This window comes from Panthera uncia (genome assembly GCF_023721935.1).
Source record: "Panthera uncia isolate 11264 chromosome C1 unlocalized genomic scaffold, Puncia_PCG_1.0 HiC_scaffold_3, whole genome shotgun sequence".
Classification (NCBI taxonomy): Eukaryota; Metazoa; Chordata; class Mammalia; order Carnivora; family Felidae; genus Panthera; species Panthera uncia.
This window is the reverse complement of record NW_026057584.1, coordinates 3,768,818-3,782,691: the sequence shown is the minus strand read 5'-3', so window position 1 is coordinate 3,782,691 and position 13,874 is coordinate 3,768,818. Positions and strand designations below refer to the sequence as shown.

The 13,874-nt window shown below is 49.5% G+C and overlaps 1 protein-coding gene across 4 annotated transcripts in view; it reads right to left on the bottom strand.

The window, feature by feature from the left end:
- COL6A3 (collagen type VI alpha 3 chain) overlaps window positions 1-12,881 on the bottom strand; it is an 80,567-nt gene extending 67,686 nt beyond the window's left edge. For all 4 annotated transcript variants that reach the window (XM_049614617.1, XM_049614613.1, XM_049614614.1 and 1 more), the window contains exon 1: window positions 12,177-12,881. The gene's annotated coding sequence lies outside the window, so the exon portion shown is untranslated. The remainder of the gene's footprint in view (window positions 1-12,176) is intronic.
- Between the last annotated feature and the right edge of the window lie 993 nt (window positions 12,882-13,874).

The following is a 13,874-nucleotide window of genomic DNA, read 5'->3' as shown; positions in this document are numbered from 1 at the left end:
AAAGTCCACATGATGGTGGATTTGGCAATGATTTCTTGGATATGACACCAACAGCACAGGCTACAAAAGCAAGAACAGACAAATGGGATTGGAGCAAATGTATAAAACTTCTGTGCGGCAGAGGAAACCACCAACAGAGTGAAAGGGGCAACCTGCAGAATGGGAGAAAATATTCACAAACCATGTATCTGATGAGGGTTCAAATCCAGAATATATAAAGAACTCCCACAACTCAACAACAACAAAATAATCTGACTTAAAAATGGGAGGAGGGCCAGGGGCGCCTCGGTGGCTCTGCGGGTTGAGCGTCTTGACTCTTGATTTCGGCTAAGGCCACAATCCCAGGGTCGTGGGATCCAGCCCCGCGTCAGGATCTGCACTGAGCATGGAACCTGCTTAAGAATCCGTCTCTCCCTCTGCCCCTCCCCCACTCTCTCTCTCAAAAGAATAAATAAAAATAAATAAATAAAATAAAAATAAATAAAAATGGGAAAAGGGCTTGAGCAGACATTTCTCCAAAGAAGATACACAAATGGCCGTTAAGCATATGAAAAGATACTCAACATCATTAATCATCAGAGAAATGCAAATAAATCAAAACCACAATGAGCTATCACCTCACACCCATTAGAATGACGGCTATGAAAAAAAAATAGTAAACAATAATTATCGATGAGGAGGCAGAAAAATTGGAACCTTTGTGCCCTGTTGGTGGGAATGTAAAACAATGCAGCCACTAGAGAAAAATACATGGAGGTTCCTCAAAAAATCAAAAACAGAATTACTGTATAACCTAGCAATCTCACTTCTGGGCATATAGCCAAAATAAATGAAACAGGATTGCAAAGAAATACATCAACACCCCAATTCACTGCAGCACGAGTCACAATAGCCAAGCGGTGGAAACAACATGAATGCCCATCGATGGCTGAATGGATACGGATAAAGACGATGTACGCATACAATGAAATCTCATGCAGCCTTTAAAAAGAAGGGAATCCTATCATATCCCTACAACATGGATGAACCCTGAGGACGCTAGGATAAATGAAATGAGCCAGTTCCAAAAAGACACATACCGCGAGACTCCACTTACGGGACACAGCCAACTATTAGAAACAGGTAACAGGGGCTCCTGGCTGGCTCATTCGGTTAAGCATCTGACTCCTGTTTCGGCCCAGGGCATGATCTCACAGTTCGTGGGATTGAGCCCCACATCCGGCTCTGTGCTAAGCATGGAGCCTGCTTGGCGTTCTCTCTCTCCCTCTACTCCTCTCCCCAGCTTACACTCTGTCTCTCTCTAAACTTAAAAAAAAAAAAAATCTGATGTAACACTGAGACCTGGTGCGAAAATCATCTCTGCCCTAAGTCCCAGCTGAGCTATGAAATCAGCTCCACCTAAGCCCTAAGCTTTGGCACCTGCTTGACCTTTCTAGCGTGACCTTCCTCTTGCCCCTAGGCACTCCATGGGCCCAGAGATTCTCTTCACAGCTGTCCGCTGTGCAAGGCAGGAGCTGCGCCTTCCCCACATTGCTAATGAAGCCAACGTTAAGGATGGTCTGGTATTGCCAATGCTGTCGTACAGAACAACACAACTCACGATACCAGAGGGAAGTCTGACTGATTAGTGACGTGGCCTTGGCAGAGGACCAATGTCCGGCTGAACTGCTCAGCGAGACAGCATCGAGGGCCAAGGAGAACAAAGAGACAGCCCCTTATGCAGTCTGCCACCTAAGCACATGGGTGCAGGGGGCACAAAGAAAACCAGAGCTCAGGCCCATGGTCGTGCCTGCCAGGGGTCAGGCCCAGAGGGAGAAGCTGGAGTCCAAATCTTGTGGCCCAGCTGGGAGGAACAAACAGCAAGACACAGAGCGTGGGCCCTAGGCCAGCCTGCCAAAAGTTGGAGGACTCGAGAAAGGTAAAACCATAAACAAGAGAGGAGATTCCAAGATCCACTGTGCCTTTGCATTTCCAAGGAAAGTCCACAAAAAGTATCACCTGTGACGAGACCACCCTGTGATTCCAATTCTGAGAGCCTGAAGACATTCTCGGCAGCTAAAATAGAACCACCGGTCGATCCAGCTTTCTCTTGGAAATGTATCAACGCTGCCAAGGACATGTTCTAACGATGATCGGAAAGCCAGTCATCAAGAGGACATCTTTCTCTCTTACAAGAAGGTGACAGCGAGTGGTGAGAATGGCAACATTTCAAAGGCACAGCCCAACCACCTTGGCTTCAAACAGTGAACACACGTTAGACACGGATCGATACAACCGAGAAGGGCAGTCCCCAGTGCCCAGTGCTTTGGTTCCACGATGTCCCCAAGTCCTAGTTGAGTCCTGGCTGGTGCTCAGGACAGTCCCCACAGGCACTGCTTGGCTGGTCGGTCTGTTTTCTCTACTGAGGATGACCCTCTAACACAGCCCCAGCATCACCACCTCCGCACTCTAGAGATCCCTCAAGCCCATGCTCCACCCTGGGAATCTTCCAGATCTTTCCATCCAGCCATACTTTCCCTCCCCCACACTCTGCTGGGCCTATTCCTGAGTTTTGGGGGCAGGGGGAGGAAGTAAACGCAATGTCTGTCATTTGTGTATGTGTGTTCTCAATAAATTGAGAATGCACGCTTTAGAACAATGTAAAAGTACATTGTACACATGCTATTCGTGAGTCCTCTGATTACAGCAAACACCGGATTTTCCGATAGGCAGTAAGCATCCTACTAGAAAACTGTTTTGTAGGAAAATTGTCCACACTATTTAAATTTTACTGGATTCTTTCCAAAAATATAAAGTCCTTTCAAAAAAAAAAAAAAACCTGTAATATTACAATTGGTCGAGAACTTTTTTTTAAATATGGGATCCACGGGTCTGTCAACCTCCCATAAATGTGTACAAAACCCTATCTGTGTACATGTAGGATCCACATTCGCGTGCGGCTCTAAAAGCATCCATTCTACCTCCCCCCCGCTAAAGTGTAAGCAGTACCGTTTCCACAAAAAATTTTGATGCAAATCTTCTGGGGAGTCCAGCTCAATGGTTTGAAAGATTTGATCCATGCACAAGACGCAACATTCTAAGGAGTACTTCTGTTCAAGAATTAGAGCGAGAGAATATCACAGGGCCTCGTTGGAAAGCACTAGACTGTGTAATGGATGCCGAGAAAAACAGGACGTGAGACAAAGATCTGCCCACCCACTGCTGGGTGCTGGACGGGCGAGCCACAGGCCCCTGCAGGCAACCTGGACCCATGGGATGTGTTGTGTGGTCAGCAGTTTGCTAATGGCATTTTAACCATCTCTGTATCTCACAGGGCCTCACATCTGACTTCTTGGAATCCACCAGTCCTCTCATATGGTAAACACTGAGTGGGCCCTCTACTGAGAAATTCTAAAATATAATTTTCTCATCTTTGATAAAGCTCGTAACATATAAATGGAAATGAGATGAAATCTGTAATATCTTCCGGAATCATTACTTACTTCACCCGTTCTCTAAGGAAAAGGAATTTTAAGTTGGTTGAAAGTGACATGTAAAAATGTTTATTTCCAAGATATTAATCTTTAAGGGTAAGAAGCCCCCTAAACAAAGTGTTACCCAATTGACACACAAAGTACAGAGCATAGGAGTTCTCTTTTCCAAAATGTGCCCAGTTACGGAAGAGAAGGGAAGGGAAGGGAAGGGAAGGGAAAGGAAGGGTGGGGAGAGGAGGGCAGCGAGGGCAGAAGGGAAAAGGTCTTCCCACTCTGGAGACGATGCTTGTGCCACGATAAGGAGTTATCCAAGCTCCGCTCGTGACCGATGAGCTCACGTGGCTTGGCTGAGCTGAATTCCCAGGTGGGAAAACTTTTTCTTGCCATCACGCTTGGGAGCCAGTCTCGTGGCTCAAGTGTTCCTGGCCCAGCTGTTGAATATTCGTTAATATTTTCGTTTGCAATTAAATCTATTCTATTTATCATGCCACGGAGTCCCAATTTTTAAAACTGAAGTTTTTGAAAGACATCAAACGTCATCTCCCCCCCCGGTGATCACCGAGCTTGCTCATTTCAACGAGGGGGAAGGAGGCAGCCACGCCCTCATTACCCACCCTCCTCTGCGCCAGCCTCTCCCCACCCCCCCAGGAAATGGAGACAAGAGAGCACAAGTAAGGTTTACTGTGAGTCTGTCTCACGGTAGGATTTCACGCCCTCCTCCCAATGGCCCAGTGGCTGCTTCCCCCCTACCCTGACCCCATTTTATAGCTGGGAAACTAAAACCAGGCGAGGCAAAGCGATGTGCCCAAGTAGCCACATGGATACGACAAGACAGACCCAGAATCCTAACCAAAGTCCACATTCGCAAAGCCCATGGAAAGGACCCCAGGAAACCCGGAGAGACTGAGCCAGGCCCGGCCCAGATCTCAAGGAAACTCCCCATCCCTTTGGGGTCAAAAATAGACTTCTCTGGTGACAGATTCTGTGTCGACAGAATCCATTTGACTGTCGCCATTCTTTTAAATTGAAAAAAAGTCCCAACCGGCTGCTTGAGCCCCTTGGGTTGGGTGGAGTGAGGTGCTCCTTTGGGTCACAGAGTCTGTGTCCAAAGGGCAACAGATTCAATAACAGAATTTCATTAAGTTTTCACTCTCATCTTTCCATTGGGCATTAGTAATTCCTTTTTTCACTCCGCCTCATTCTGAAAAGGATTCCAGGTGCCTTTTTCCTTTGTGTAGCTGCCCGTTTGAAACTTAAAAAGATAGCTCTTATTACAAAGATTGCTTTCCCCGGCCCTCCAACTTGCAGTCGTATTCGGTCATACTCCAAAGACTCTCCCGAGCTATTTAGCAACCCCATGAAATTAGTTTTCATTAAGTCTACTCAAAAGCTGTTTCATTTTCCATGTCTGGAAAGCTTTTTTAAGAAAGAGACACACACATGCACACAAGGAAATCATTTTGAAACAAAGGCTTAAATACTTCCAGAGTTCCAGAGGCTCCATTTTGAGGGCATTTATCCCGTCCTCTCTGACTACCGCTTTTTAAAATCAGGCTGGTGCTCCTACCGAGTCCTAGGACTTCTGTTAACTCCTGGTGTCCCGTTTCACAGGGGAGCTACAGCAGTGTAGGACACGGGGGCGGGAGTGCGTCCTATCTGCTGTGACTCACACTTCAGGAAACCCCAGGGACCTTGAGCTGGCTGCCACACTGGTTCTCTCTCTTTCCCTTACTCCCCTTCCCTTCTTGCCTGAATCCTGGGAAAGGAGTCCCCATCCTTTGTCCCCAGGGAGAAAACTGAAAGGATTCATTAGGTTCCCAGAGAAGGAAGAGGATAGAATTTACTATATGCCTGCCATTTGAAAGAGCTTTGGGGGATCCTCAAGCGATTTGGAGAACGCTAAGAAGGCCCCTCTAACTCAGGAGGTGGTTTTTTTTCACTGTTTATTTTACAACCTCTTGAACCTCTTCTTTCCATTCTATGAAAATGCACCAGAGAAGAGAATTATCAGCCACGCATCCACGTCTGCAAACAATTATCTGGTTGACCCAGGCTCTGAACATGTTTCCTGTGATAGCAAAATTTTAACTCTTCTGATTATGTGTTTTGGCCTGGCCTCACTGCCACCCACAGTGTCCTTGCCAGACGCTGAAGAGCCAACCCAAGATCTTTGATGTTTGGCCCCTCCTGGCAAAATCAAGTAAAACGACACCCGTTCCGCAGCTCCTGTGTTTAAACAGAGCAAGACAGGGGCGCCTGGGTGGCTCAGTCGGCTGGGCGACCAGCTTCGGCTCCAGGTCACGATCTCATGGTTCGAGGGTTCGAGGCCCGTGTCAGGCTCTGTGCTGACAGCTCGGAGCCTGGAGCCTGCTTCAGACTCTGTGTCTCCCTCTCTCTCTGCCCCTCCCCCACTCGTTCTCTGTCTCTCAAAAATAAACTTGAAAAAATATTTAAAGAATTCTAAACAGAGCAAGAAAGGAAGCGGGAGGGGGTTTGGACATCCCCTTGCAAGCAGCCTCCTCCCTCATGGAGGTCACGTGCAAGCATGTGCTGAGTGCCGTCAGGGTTCGCGCCCTTCCCCCCATAAAGGCAGCTTGAAGATCCTTCAGATTAAGTGCCAGATACTTGGAAATGTATTTGAAGACATATTCCTAGGGTCCAAGGCAATAACCGTGAAGCAGAAGGTTCTACATCTGCTGTAGATGGGAGAGCTAGGCACCACCATGCAAACATAGAAGGCAGCCAGACGAGACTTCTCCATTTATACTGCTAATTATAAACGCTGAGCAGAGACTAGGTTGGATTTAACATTAAGGAAGAGAATGCCTTAGAAATTGCTTCAGAAGAAATTGCACAAACACCCATCTCATTCCAGCCCCGTGAAGCGTGGTGCCGGGTTCCATCCGCCTCTTCCTTTCTTGGCCACGGACTTTTAGGGCTACTGGCCTCTCCAAACCCATGGCGTTCCGTTGCTGGGTTATTCGAAGTGGCTAAAGCGCTCTCAGATTGAAAGGAAAAGTTCAACATTGTTTGTTTTCTACTCTGGCTCACGATCAAGTCTAGAAGAGAAAGTCACTTAGAATAGACTTTTTAAAACCTTAAGCTGAGACGTCTGATAGGACATCCTCAACACCAGATTTAGTGTAAGAGCCTGGAAAACTCCTACTTCCTTTCCTCTCTATCAGTAATGATCAGCTGATCTCTCCAGGCTCACTTATCTTAGGCGTAAAATAAGGCTAACTGCCGATGCTCTGACAGACAAGGTTCGGAGACTATTTCCTCTCCTCTGTTTCCCTGGGCGGGACCAGTGATGGGGATCCTGCTGCCCCCACGAGAAACACAGAGTCCCCCAGGGACACATTGGGCAATCTGTGGGCCTCAGCTGAGCTGGCGCTTGCTCTGGCGGCTGGCCCCGGGCTGCTGAATCAACTGATGAAGATTCCAGAAGAGAAAAACCAGTTTCCTGGAATGGCTTCCCTTGAGACCTGAGTCATCTCCAGCTGTTGTTCGATTTTTAATTTTCAAATTAAACTCACCCGGGGGGCTCTTCCGTCCAGCGGCCAACTCTCGATGCTCTGGGTCCATGAAAACTAAATGTACAGCACACACTGGGGAAATGTTACCGAACCATTTCCTACTGTGCTTTCCCCTGGCCGCTGTTAACCCGCAAATGTTTCCCGGTTATTTCCTGAGTCTTCGAATTCAGGAGGACGGCAGGGATTATGCTATGCTAGACGCAGCCAGACCCCTCCAAAAGATTAATAATTTGCCTTTGGGAAAGGGTTTGGCAGGACTTTACATGTTTGTCTTACTTTTCTCCTCTCCTTTTTCTTTCCAGATTTTTTTTAAAGTAACAATTACCCCTCTGCCAACTAAACTTGTGATAATATGCTACTCCACGGAAGACGGGTCAATGGGAGGAAGTGCCTTTCTTCACATGACGCTCTAGAATATTCTCTAACGACTTTTACTCCCTGGATATTCCTGGTCCCGGACACCTGCTGACGGGCGTGCATCACCGTGGGCAGGGGCACCCAGAAATTCTGATTTCGCTCGACTATTAGCACTGTGACCTCAGACCAGTAATTCACCTCTCTGTGCCCCATTCCTTCATCTGAAATATCAAGGGTGTGGAGAAAGTATCCACCAGGGTGGTAATTTTTTGATATTTATTTATTTTTTAATTTTTTTATGTTTTTATTTTCGAGAGAGACACAGTGCGAGCGGGGGAGGGACAGAGAGAGAAGGAGACAGAGAATCTGAAGCAGGCTCCAGGCTCCAAGCTGTAGGCACAGAGCCCGACGCGGGGCTCGAACTCACGGACTGTGCGATCATGACCCGAGCCGAAGTCGGGTGCTTAACCTACTGAGCCACCCAGACGCCCAATTTTTTGATATTTAAAATAGCCCAATGGCAATCACATATTTGCCAACCAGAGGGCAGGGTCTATGTCTCACTCACCCTTGTGCCCTCCCTCAACCCCAAAGCTCCAATGCCATGAGCACAGCAAGGCTTATCCAGCTTGAATGAATAGGAGAACAGATGGACAGAGTACAAGGTTAGGTTCCTCCTCTCGGAGCTGGGATCCTGTCCTTCGGGATCCTAACAGTGGATAGCTCGGCAAACGAGAAGTCTGAGAGTCAGTAATATATGTTTTTTTTATTAACCAAGATTTAAAATGGGACGTTCATAATTATCGTAGTCTGTGTGCATTTTTTAAAATATGTTCAACCAAGTCACCCTTTGGGGGGAAACAGCAAAGGGTGGATAATGAGAAGTCTGAGAGTTACTGGATCAGTTTACTACCTTAACGTTATTACTGCCTGTTTTACGTTCAAAAATTCTATGTGGACACATTAAGGCATGAACATGCAAATTCACTTGGGTTCTGAAACAACTTACTGTTAATTTAAACTTTTCTTAGGAGATGCGGGTAAAATGTTTCCTTTGTAAGTTCTTACATGGTTAGTGCCCTTGTAATGAAATTATTTTAGAGTACAGAATGCCTCGTTTCAACGCATAATCTCACTTCAATACCTGAGCACAGAAAAAAAAAAATAAAATAAAATTCTAAATTTATATCTACTTCAGATATTACGGGCACATTTAAAAATATACGTGTTTAAACAGTGTAAAGTTACCCATGAACCCTGTTGAGATGTCTATCAACCCTTGCAAACCCAGAAACCCCACCCTGAAGGACTCCCACCCCTTGCGAGATTTTTCTGGGGCTCGGAAAGATACACCGCCCTCTAGAGGAAAGAAAACCACTCTGCATTCTCAGGAAAGGCTACACCCGGGTGAATGTGCTAAGCCAGAATTTCGTCTTCCTCCCAGAACAGACCCAGGAGACCAGAAGGTGTTGAAAACTGTGCTTCCAAAGATTAACATCATGAAGAGACCCCCCCCCCTTCGTCAATCAGGACACAGTGTGTGCTGAGTGTGAGGTGTCGGGGGCCATTGCCATGCTGCAGAGAGAACCAAGAGCATCTTTTCTTTAAAGCATAGAACCTTCCAGAATTTTCACACTGGAAAGACAGAAGCCATGTCTGGAAGTGTGGGGAATGAAGAGAACCGTCCTTGTCTTGCTCAAAGCTGTCTGAATGTACAGGAACTTTTTGATGCTTCCCTGCTTTAAAATTTGAATTATGTCAGGCTTTCGTTTCCTCGGCTAGAGCTACTAATAGGATTTTTTTTTTCTTTTTTAATGTCAGGTCACGCCTCCGGCAGTGGATGTTTACGCAGCCATGGCACATAAACCCTAAGGGACCGCCTCACCGTGTCCCACTCAGATGGGGAAACAGCCTGGGATTCTTCTCCAAAAGATAACAGATCCTCAGGTTGTTCCAAAGAGAACAGTGACAAAACCAATGGTCAAACACAAGTGTGGGTTGAGGCCATCAGCATGCCTTGCGAGACGGTCTCACGGGGCAGAATCTGTGGCTTGTCGGTGACTTTTAAACCCTAAATGTGGAATTTCACATAACAGTGGCGGGTGGTACAGGCTACTGGGAGGGACCATACTTCATCCGGTTGTCCAAACACGCTGAGCAAGCTCCCAGGGCGGGAACCCTCTCCGACTCTCAAAAGGGACAGAAGACTGGTTTCAAGCTGGCATACAGCGGTGGCCTCTGTGGCCCCCTAACCCCAAACTACGGTCGGAGGGGGAGCCTCGTAGGAATCAATCACTGATCATCGATTAGAGATGTTTCCTCCTGCTTTATCACCAGTGACGTGTTAGGTTCTAAGCAACAAAAAAAGGACAAAAGGGGCTCACGAGGACAGAGTCAGATGTATGAATGCTAAACACTTTGTTATAAAGGGAGGTGCAGAAAGAAAAGACCTTTCTGTTCAGAAAGACTTGGTATCAAACAGGTCCTTACGACCCCTCGTTTGGACATTTGTCATACAGGCCATCAGTGGACAGCCACGGCATGGTGGAGAGGGGCACACTTCCTCCCAGGAAACGGAAGAGCCTGGGCCACAGGCTAACCGTCTAGAGGTTTCCCCGGCCACACCCTCCAATTCCCCCCTAAGAAAAAAGCAGGACGACCACACCTCCCCACCTTGCTGTGTGCCATTCCCTCCCAGGTCTTGTTCTCCACCCAGTGTCTTCTTAATGGCTGTCTCCCTGCTGGAGTAGGAAAAGAGAAAACTCAGCCTCACGGCAATACAATCCCTTGCCTCCACAAAGACGGTCAAGATCACACGGCCATTCCTATACAGAGTTCCTACAAAAGCCCCTCACCTCCCCATCCCTGTGCCTTCACCCTCAGCAACAAGCCCACATTAAGAACCAAGTAAAATACAGTTCCCACCCCTCTGGGCCCCAGCCCCAGAGGTGACCTGAATGAAGGAGGCCTCCTCAGGCTCTTAGGTCGTACGGCCAACGTCCCTGCCAGCTCCTAGCACCTCCTTCTCCCTCCGCTGGGCTGGGAGAGCCTTAGGGGGCCTAAACCCATTGTCCCATTACTTAGAACAGAACAGGACAGAAGGACACTATCCTCTGGGGAAAACAAATCAAAGAGCCCGTTCCAGTTCAGATGTTAAGTGAGTCTGGGATCCTCCATTGCCCGGACATCTGCTTTCCTGAAATGGTGATGCTTTTGCCCACCATCTCAACCACGTACTGGCTCTGTGGCCTCTGCAAGCAATAATTTGGCACCTCGGGGCCCCCACCCCTGCTTCTGCATCTTTAAAACCAGCGGGCCACACCTCAGTGGCTTCCAACCAAGAATCTCTGCCATTACCTTTCGCCCAGCAAAGAACTCAGAAGTTCTGGTACACTGTCCAACAGCCAACTGCTTTCCAATAGAACGCTGGTCAGGAACAAAGAATGTTTGGTTTTTGAAGCCATTTCTGTTCAGGCTTCGCAACTGTTAAGAATGGATGCCCTGGGAGGTTGGGGGATCCCAGGCAGGGGAAAAATCTGCCCACATGAGCTCCGAGCACCTTTGCGGCTCTCGGATCCTACAGCTCTCGTGTGGGGATAGCTGTGTGCAGGGCAAGGAGGGGCGGGCACGGGTCAGCACCCCTGTGCTCCCTCTGGGTGCAGGACACAGCCCTACACTCAGGCCAGTCTGGGTGTCCGGACCAGCCTCTAAGTTTGCTCCTGGGGCTAGGCTGTGAGCTGCTGATTTTTGTTCTACACTCCCCCCACCCCAGACCCAGTATTGCCCTGGGCCTGCCCAGGGACCCCACCCATGCTTCAACCCCGGCCCACTTTCTAACACACCAGGCTCTTGAAACAGGTCCCCAAAGCTGGCTGGCAGCTCTCAGGAGACACTTTCCATCGTGGGCAAGCGAGGACCCACGTCCTGCCCTCCCGGCCAGGGAACAGGCCTCTGGGCGTCCCAGTCTGGCACCCGCAGCACATGTGGGCACCACGGGCCAGGCCCACAGCCCCCGGAGGCCTGCCTTATCCAGTGGGCACGCAGCCCAGACACCAAACGCTTTCTCCTCCTCTGACCTCGACCTCGGCAGCTCCTCTCTGCAACCCCCGAGGGTAAAGACTGCAATAGTGACCTCAGGTTCCTCAAAAGAGGTCGGCCCGGCGGCACCGGCTGGAGAACTCTTGACTCGCCCCGAGCCTGGGCACCAACGTCACCCCTGAAGGCCACAGATGTGCTCCACCAGCCCCCGCCCACGCCAGGCCCCGGGCAGAAAGCCCCCCCCCCTCCGCCCCCGACACCCCCAGCTGGGAGAATTCAGAGAGAATCTCCCCAGAGAGCTGCTCAACATGTAGCTCTTGAATCCTCTAGCCAAGACACGTCTGCTCACAGAGCACTGGGTGCTGTATGGAAACCAATCTGACGATAAATTTCATGCTAAAGATAAATAATTAATTAATTAAATAAAGAAGAAAAAAAACAGAGCAGGTCCCTACCGAGTGCCGTCAAAAACAGACGGCAGCAAGCCTGGCACCACCACAGTCGGGGCTGGCGAGGGACAGGCAGAGAAAGCCCGAGGCGCCACCCGACGGCAGCCCAAGAGCTCGCGGGCAAGCGGCGGCCCTACCCAAGCTGGAGAAACCCAGGGGCCACCAAGCCAGAAAGGCAACTCAGCAGAATCTTCCAGAGACGGAGAAGGCGTCCAGAAAACAGACTCAAGCGAACGGGAGAGCCTCCTGGAGACGATCCCCGGGTTTAAAGCATTTCCTTCTTGCCCGAAGACTCGGGAAAGCAGAGGGGCAATGGCACTCACCCTGAGCGAACCTGAAGACGTGTGTGTCCCTGGGCTCCCGCGTTCACTTATGGTCGAATCTGACGCATGTTTCTCCCGCTCACTGCGTCTGCTCTCCTTTCTGCCGGAGAGGGGCTCCGGGCGGAGGAGGAAAAAGCCCTCCGGGTCCTCGCTGGAGGCTGGAGTGCAGGAGAACTCGGCGGCCCTCAGTGGAAGACTGAGCTCCGAACTGGACCCGATCCAGGGATACAGTCAGGGCTCTCTCCAGCTCCTCCTCCTCCCCCTCCTCCTCCCCTCCCCTCCTCCCGACCCCTCCTCTCCCCCTCCCCACCGCGGGCCTGACCCAACTGTAAATGAAAACCAGACTCTCTGAGCTCTGTTGCTTCTGGCCCCTGCTGCAGGCTGATGTTGCCCTCCCAACGCTGTCTTCACCCTACAAGCCTCTAGCTGGACTCCCGCAAACGCCGACTCTTGAAAAGAAATCCACCTCTTGCACTCGTCACCTTTAGGGCTGGGCCCCTGGTGGCAAAGAGAATGAGTTTTGGAATTTTTTTTTTTTTCCGTGGGTATCCATGGTTTTCCTGCAGTGTTTTCCAACACCATCTGGAAGGCAAACAGGAAATGCAATCTCCCCCCTCCACCCTCACCACGCCCTCCCGTTTCTCCTTGAAGTTTCTGAATCGGGACTTCTCCTAATAACGTCCCTTTCAAACAGAAAACCCAGCAATCAACATCCCCCCCCCCCCCCCACCGCCCCCGGCCTTCTGCTGAGCAAAGCTCTGTTCGCCAGTGAAAAGGCAAGAAAATGGGACGACTTCTTTTTTAAAAGTTCTCCACATAATGGTTCTGACTCTGCGGCCGATGGTGCCACTCGAGGACACATCCAAGAGGACACAGAGCGCTTTCCTTGCTCAGAGCTGCAAGAAAATTCTTGAGAAACAACTTGCCAGGCTTTGCACATTTCACTACACTTTGATACACATTATCTGGGTTGCCCCAACATCACCACCCTCCACCCAGCCGCCCCTTGCACATTTCACTACACTTTAATACACATTACCTCCATTATCTCAAACATCACCACCACCCCCCACCTTTAAATAGATATTTGTTATTTTTTCTTGTTGTCAGGCGAGAGTATGGCCTCCTTTTATAGGTGAGAAAACCCTGGGGGCCAGAGCAGGGCTCAGCCCAAACCCTGGTCTCCAACACCCCCAAGCCTCCCCTGCTCTGCACCATGGGGCTCTTTGTGAGATTAACAGGAAAGATGAAGAAACGTCTAACAGATACTTATGACTTTGAGATCTTCGTCCAGCCAAGTGTAAAGATATCATTAACTCCTCTCCACAGATTATCCCCTTTAAATGTAGGGAAGAGGGGGAGACAGTTGGAAACCAAGCCTGTCCCCTCTTAGAGTAGGCAGCTTAGACAGGAGCTGGGAGGCCTGGGCTGTGATACCCGGGGCGACACTTTACAAGCCTGAGGGTACAACATCTTGCCTTTGTGGCTTTCAACATCGTGGCCTTGAGGCTTGTAACACCCCAGGGGGCTGGCAGACCAGGAGCCACAGGTGCAAAACCTGTGCTCACCTCTTGAACTTCTGCCCCAGGGTGACCCCCGAGGTTCATTATAATGCATTTGTATTTCAGTCTGCCTCCTCCGTGGGGGAAGGCTGCCGGGAGGGAGGCAGTGCAAACCTTGTAGGGTCCAAAACTCTCC